Source organism: Dreissena polymorpha, chromosome 4 (genome assembly GCF_020536995.1).
Source record: "Dreissena polymorpha isolate Duluth1 chromosome 4, UMN_Dpol_1.0, whole genome shotgun sequence".
Taxonomy (NCBI): Eukaryota; Metazoa; Mollusca; class Bivalvia; order Myida; family Dreissenidae; genus Dreissena; species Dreissena polymorpha.
This window is the reverse complement of record NC_068358.1, coordinates 53624136-53632434: the sequence shown is the minus strand read 5'-3', so window position 1 is coordinate 53632434 and position 8299 is coordinate 53624136. Positions and strand designations below refer to the sequence as shown.

Sequence of the window (8299 nt, the reverse complement as noted above, 5' to 3'; positions counted from 1 at the left end):
TCTGTGATCTGACATGATTTAATCCCTTTCATAAGCATCGTTACAATGGAAACGTGAACATAACATGTAATATCATAAAAGCTTGTTGGAAAATGGTAACCTTAAAGCAGTTTCGATAGAATTTCATTGATCTACTTACCGATCAAAAATGCTTAGATGTTGTTTCCACGGAAGTGTCAACGGATTTTATCTCACAATGTTTTACATTAAGTCTGTTGTAATATGACGTTTATCTTTAAAGTACGAATATGCTGAAGCTATTTATAATTAAAACTAAACTTAAGGCATAACAGTTATTAATGGTTCGTTATTGCAGACTTGTATCTGATATGTTGACCGTTTAGCCACATGTCGTATAAAAATTTAATGTTTAAACAAATATAATCACACTCAAGTAAATAATGTTGAACATAAAGAAAACAGACGAGTACATACAGTTTTGCAAAGATTTTTTTGGTATTGATACTGAATATTACAAATTCAATCCTTTTGCCGATAGTTCAAAACAGCACTAGCACAACCAACCAGTGTATTTGAGTTAGAGCTTGATATATCGGAAGGCATAACGATAACACATATACACAAATAGTTTTGACTAACAAAAATACTGTTAGAAGCCAATAATCGCATCGTCAGTGCGGTTTACGATAGAGTATTCGTCATTGCGAACGTAAATAGGGCAACACCATGCGAAAAATACATGCGAATATATGAGAAAACAAGTGTTAACGTCTGTCTTATCGGTAAGGGAATGTTCTGATGTCATGGTTCTGATGAGATTACATTACATAAGATAGATAGCACTTTCAGGCGTCTCTGATAATTACACCCAAATAACAAGATTGTGGTCGAAGTACCACATTGGAACATACGATTAGACTATTGATTTCTGAACGCGACTGGGAAAAATAATTGCTACAGGAAATTACAAGACCTGCGTTGCCTTTCAGCTCGCGTAATACAAGCTTCGAATTCTGACCTATATGAATCACTGAATGACCCGTTCGAAATAAAGTTAAATGCGCAAATCATGTTAAGCCTCCGTTTTGCGAGGAAATAAGAAACATGCTTCGAAATAAATCAGCTAGCAAACCTACATCTTCGATCTTATTGTTACATTTCATGCATTTTCGATAAAATTTCTTTCATCGCACTACCTTCTGACATATTTTATGATTGTCCTTAAGCTTTCGACTGAGGGTCTGAAACTTGCAAGAAACACTAAATTGTATCATACGCATAACTTCTGCGAAGTCAAACACCTCGATACTCGACAACCTTTTACTACAAAATGCATAAAGCGAAATGTCTTATTTTGGAGGATTTACCTCCGATTGAGACTTGATCTTTGCTCATCACATCGTGCTGATAATAAACAACAACAAACAACCGAGCCATTAAGTATATCCAAGCAAATGTTGTCACATTACCTAAGTTTAGCAAACATTGTAATATCGACTTGTTTATTATCACGCCTTATATGCAATAACACTATTCGTAAATTCGTAAATAGCAAAACAAGGAACTTGAATCACATCAACTATATGTTTTCAATATTTCGTAAATGGCACTTGTTATGTAACAAAACATGCTCACTGCAACATATCGAAATAATTTTGATGTGTTTTAGTTTTCAATAGATAACACCTGACCGAAGCACGGTCGTGACTATGATGATTATGATGCCAACGACGACACTTGCAATAATAAGGACTCTCGCGGCGTTAGACGACCTGTTTGCACCGTCCATGATGCCTGATATCGCCATCCTGTTAGCCGATGGGTTAAAAGTAATGTCTCCGAGATGATTTTTTACTATGAGGATCTTCATATACAACATAACACAATGATTGGAACATAATATGAAAGATGGTCAACCAAGGATAATTTCTGAAAAAGTTTTTTCGGAGGCAGAATCGTTTCGAGGAAAATGGTAACCTTAAAGCAGTTTCGATAGAATTTCATTGATCTACTAACCGATCAAAGATGCTTAGATGTTGTTTCCACGGAAGTGTCAACGGATTTTATCTCACAATGTTTTACATTTAGTCTGTTGTAATATGACGTTTATCTTTAAAGTACGAATATGCTGAAGCTATTTATAATTAAAACTAAACTTAAGGCATAACAGTTATTAATGGTTCGTTATTGCAGACTTGTATCTGATATGTTGACCGTTTAGCCACATGTCGCATAAAAATTTAATGTTTAAACAAATATAATCACACTCAAGTAAATAATGTTGAACATAAAGAAAACAGACGAGTACATACAGTTTTGCAAAGATTTTTTCGTATTGATACTGAATATTACAAATTCAATCCTTTTTCCGATAGTTCAAAACAGCACTAGCACAACCAACCAGTGTATTTGAGTTAGAGCTTGATATATCGGAAAGCATAACGATAACACATATACACAAATAGTTTTGACTAACAAAAATACTGTTAGAAGCCAATAATCGTCAGTGCGGTTTACGATAGAGTATTCGTCATTGCGAACGTAAATAGGGCAACACCATGCGAAAAATACATGCGAATATATGAGAAAACAAGTGTTATCGTCTGTCTTATCGGTAAGGGAATGTTCTGATGTCATGGTTCTGATGAGATTACATTACAAAAGATAGATAGCACTTTCAGGCGTCTCTGATAATTACACCAAAATAACAAGATTGTGGTCGAAGTACCACATTGGAACATACGATTAGACTATTGATTTCTGAACGCGACTGGGAAAAATAATTGCTACAGGAAATTACAAGACCTGCGTTGCCTTTCAGCTCGCGTAATACAAGCTTCGAATTCTGACCTATATGAATCACTGAATGACCCGTTCGAAATAAAGTTAAATGCGCAAATCATGTTAAGCCTCCGTTTTGCGAGGAAATAAGAAACATGCTTCGAAATAAATCAGCTAGCAAACCTACATCTTCGGTCTTATTGTTACATTTCATGCATGTTCGATAAAATTTCTTTCATCGCACTACCTTCCGACATATTTTATGATTGTCCTTAAGCTTTCGACTGAGGGTCTGAAACTTGCAAGAAACACTAAATTGTATCATACGCATAACCTCTGCGAAGTCAAACACCTCGATACTCGACAACCTTTTACTACAAAATGCATAAAGCGAAATGTCTTGTTTTGGAGGATTTACCTCCGATTAAGACTTGATCTTTGCTCATCACATCGTGCTGATAATAAACAACAACAAACAACCGAGCCATTAAGTATATCCAAGCAAATGTTGTCACATTACCTAAGGTTAGCAAACATTGTAATATCGACTTGTTTATTATCACGCCTTATATGCAATAACACTATTCGTAAATAGCAAAACAAGGAACTTGAATCACATCAACTATATGTTTTCAATATTTCGTAAATGGCACTTGTTATGTAACAAAACATGCCCACTGCCACATATCGAAATAATTTTGATGTGTTTTAGTTTTCAATAGATAACACCTGACCGAAGCACGGTCGTGACCATTCTATACATAAATGGTGACGTCACTACGTTATTGTCACCTCTATACTTAGACGCATCACGCACCTCCATTTGGAGGCATTTATGACTACGACACAAAGAAGTCCGCGGATGAATGAAGAATTTGCTTTATAAGTAAACTTTCATGTTATGATTTAAAAGTTATGTATAATTTTGTTCAGTCTTACGGTCTTATGTTAGTAGCAATTAAATTTTCGTAAGTTTTCAACAATTTCGCTCTTTATTCATTTTTTTAAAACTGTACTTTCACTTTCGGTTGTATAACAACATGTATCCTTTATTGACGTGGTTTGCAATGAAATAGCGTTTTCAAAACCGCTTAAAAAGTTTCAGAAGATGTATTTGATGCGTGTTATGAATAGACACAATGTCATAGCTATATTTTGCCGACTAGTATGGGAACAATTTGGTATTTCAAGTGGCTCCATTTGCGTTGCAAGATTTTTTTTCTTTAAATAATTGTGATCAATGAAAATTTTAGTAAAAGCACAGCATTGATGTTCTATGATGGTCATTTTTTAGTGGAATAGTATGTTACAATAAAACAATTGTAGCTATTGTATTAATGAACTTAGATTAGGTGTCATCTTTAAATGGGGTAGTAATTCATTATATGAGATTAGCACATTATATAGTTTAAAAATAAATAACACTTTAATGACTTACCATATTAAAATAAAGTAGCATAAAATATGTTGCAGGTCATAAAATGTAAAACTGAAATTGAAGAAGCTTTACAAATATTTTACACTGACAACACTGTTGGTTTTCCAAAAAAAATCCTTCCTATCTACCTGCCCTAGTTTTTTGGGGCAAATTTAAATATTAGTAATATCATTGAATTAAATTATTAAAATATCAATATGTTTTGATTACATTAGCTTATTTTATTATTAATAATAAATACTTTGCAAGGAAAGTCCAATTCTGTTTTAATTAGTCTTAATTAGGTACTAGTAAAATTGAAAATATCAGTGACATCCAACACTTGGCTTATATGCGTATGAATGCATATTTTCTTTGACAGTTACAAAGTACCCTATTTAATAGGATTAAAAACAACAAATAACTATAGTTCCACAACCCAGCCCAAGTTGACTCAAACTGAATTAATTCATCAATTGATCCTATTTAATTATATTAAAAACAACATGTGTAAGATTTTGAGAATATCCCATGTATTCCCCTAGTATTCCTCTAGTACACCAACATGCAAGTCTTACTAATGATTTACATGCACTCCTTAAACAGTTTAACAAAAATAATGAATGATTAATCCAAAGAAAACAACAAACTTCATATAAAAAGATTACATAAGCAAAATAATCATTTTGATAATAAATCAAGATTATACTTCAACCAAACCATTATAAATTTATTGTGGGGTGGGGGGAGGTAATGTAAGCACTAAAACATGGGGGAAATGTCTGGGGAGGGAACATCTTAGGGGGGCGTCTGGAATTCCTGCTAAGGGCGACAGTGTTGTTAATGTTTCTTTAGAAGAAATAACTGAAGGAAAGTACTCATTGGTGTATGCCCATCCAGAAGCATTTCTGAGCATATCAATTGGAACTGCAATATTGAGTGCATTTGAAAGAGATATAACTGTTTCATGCATTGCTTTTGATGAAGCCCACAAGTCATGGCCCTTTAATGGTAGCTTTCCTATAAGGGAATTTTATACTTATTTTTTACTCTACAATCTAGCTCTTTTGTCATAAAATGAGAAGTTTTATTATCCAACAGGTTTTGTGTTTGAACCTCACAAATTTTATAATACCAAAGTCCCATCATATAATCATCATCACAATCAGCAGCAGCATTATCATCATCATCGTTAGCAGCAGCATCATTGTGTTGTATTATCAGAATTCAATACAAATACAAACACAACCATTACAACTCTTACTACTACTACTACTAATTAATGAATTATCTACTACTACAACAAGAACAACAACTACTACTACTACTACTTCTACTGCTACTACTACTACTACTACCACCACCACCACCACCACAACCACCACCACTACTACTACTACTACTTGGTACACCAGAACTTGTTGTCCATGGAGACGATAATGAGAACTCCCAGAGTATTGATCGAACCCACGCCCAGCGGACATTATTCTCTACACCATAGCGACCATGAATTAATATTTGACGCCATGTACAACATAATTCACCTTATTACAAAAAACATGGAATTCACAAAATGACTGAAAATGCTTTAAAATAAATGCAAATTTGACATTTGAAACAGAACAACCTAAGCAATACATAATAAGAAACACTACATTATTGAAACACTGATACCATGAACATTTTAGGGTGTAACACCTTATGTACATGTACCAGACCTTTTATGTACTACCGGTACTTTGAAACTTTATGTACCACCTACATAAAATATAGGTGTTATTGTCCATTCATTCATAGCAGTCCGAATGAATTAAGGTCATTCTCTAAACATGATTAAAGTCTAAAGAAGGAAATAATTTGATTTTTTTACAGTTTGAACATTAAGGTCATTCTCTCTTCTCTTCAAAGTATCACATTTCAATTATACAATATAATACAAACATTTTAGACTTTATAATCCTCAGTCAGGATAAGATAAGAGACAAATGAATTTTTATAATTTATTTCAATTTCAGGTAAGACTAATAAATCATTTATTAAGTACTACATGTACTTGGGCTAATAAATTAAACTAAGACACTCAGTGACACTTAGACAATCTGACAAAATATACAATCTATGGCCAATATATAAGTCTAAATTCATAAATACTATCACACAAAATACATTTCATCAATAACACACATTCATATTAAATTAGTTATCTCTTTATATTATAAATATGGTACATAAAGTGTCAGATAGTGGTACATAAAGTGTTGGTACATAAACGGACTGGTACGTAATGTGTGACATTCAACATTTTAAAAATCAGTTAACAATATATGGACTTCATTATTTTGCATATACGCAATCAAAGCATATTTATTAAAAATTAAAACACTGTTCATGGCTGTATCTTTTTATTTATACATGCATAAACTATTCTGGTTATTAATACATTTTTAAAATTATATATAAACAAGAGCACCACATTATGGGTGTCAAGCTAGGCTGCGGTGCAGTTTTGAATAAATGAAATTTATTAAAATAATTTTTAGAGGTTAGTGACCTTGACCTTTGACCGAGTGACCTCAAAATGGGTGTGGTGTGTAGAAATCATCACGGTGCATATACATGTGAGGTTTCAATGTTATAGGTGGAAGCACTTTGATTTTAGAGCCGATGTAAATGTTTGAGCACGACATGGACATCTGACGACGAGCTGTGACAATACCTAGGCTAGGGTTTTCCCCGAAAACAGCCGAGCTAAAATTGAGCGCCATTAGTCCAAATTTTTGACGCTCTTAAATATTAAGCTACTTTTTATATGGGTAATATTTGGAGCAAAGAATTTAGCCCATATAAAAAGTATCTCTAAATTCTTTGCGCGTCTTATAAATAAGACTAGAGCGCCATATAAATTAAATGGAAAACATACAACATTATGTCAAGAAAAAATAAAGCTGTAAAAATCTCACCTGCTCGTCTTTGATGTTGCAATTAGCACATTCAGCATTTTCAGTATCTACTAAATAAATATATGAAAGTGCCAAATGTCCAAGATACCATGACGTCCTCCTCAAAATGTTAGATCCTTTGAACTCCATTTATTTTATTCCTGATTAATCCTCTCACACATGATGCCTACATGTAAGATTCCTTGTAATGTTCCCAGCGTTTATTTTAAATCGTTTACGTTCTCAAATTTCAGCAGGTATTTAATTATAAATATTTATTTTTGATTTAATTTACTATTTCGAAGATGCAGTCTTGCAACGTGTTAAGTTAGTCTAAGTTACGTGTTTAGTGATTCTTACAAACAATAGACTGACATGAAAAGTGGCTCCTTTTGAAGCACAAACTGCATCCATGTATATATTAAAGCTGGCCCGGTTTGATGGGGCCTTTTTTGATAATAATTAATTACCATTTTTCACTTCCGTGTTTATTATGTTTACCAACGCCATGATGGAAAAAAGTCCGTTTCCCACAATGCTTAGCGCGCATTCACACAGGTCAGTAAGACCGGTGTGACACAATGCGGTCGTGACTATGATGATTATGATGCCAACGACGACACTTGCAATAATAAGGACTCTCGCGGCGTTAGACGACCTGTTTGCACCGTCCATGTTGCCTGATATCGCCATCCTGTTAGCCTGTGGGTTAAAAGTAATGTCTCCGAGATGATTTTTTACTATGAGGATCTTCATATACAACATAACACAATGATTGGAACATAATATGAAAGATGGTCAACCAAGGATAATTTCTGAAAAAGTTTTTTCGGAGGCAGAATCGTTTCGATGAAATGATAAACCGACACATGGTCGGACAGACGCCTTGACGAGGAAGAATATACAATCCCAAAGAATGAACTGATTAAGCATTTTGTGGTCACGTGAGATCAACATCTTAATTTGTCGATAGAAGGTCAAATTAATGTATTGATTGTGATTTACAACTGCAAATAAATTGAATGACACATAACGAACTATTATTTGGAATAAAATATTTATTTTTTTCGCTTATCATTGGCAAAATCACAAGTAAACTATATTAGCACTGTTTTTGTTTAACAATAACATCTAAATGCTGGTCTTACCTCATGGGCGTAGCAGATTGCGGCAAACCCAGTGGGACAAAAGCAACAAAAGC

At 33.7% G+C, this 8299-nt stretch overlaps 1 long non-coding RNA gene across 1 annotated transcript; it reads right to left on the bottom strand.

Moving 5' to 3' along the window:
- Positions 1-1590: 1590 nt before the first annotated feature.
- On the bottom strand, positions 1591-8299 carry LOC127876145 (uncharacterized). The gene is made up of 3 exons (XR_008047682.1): positions 8247-8299; positions 7757-7800; positions 1591-1733 (listed from the first exon to the last, which is right to left on the bottom strand). It is a non-coding gene; the product is annotated as an uncharacterized LOC127876145 (long non-coding RNA).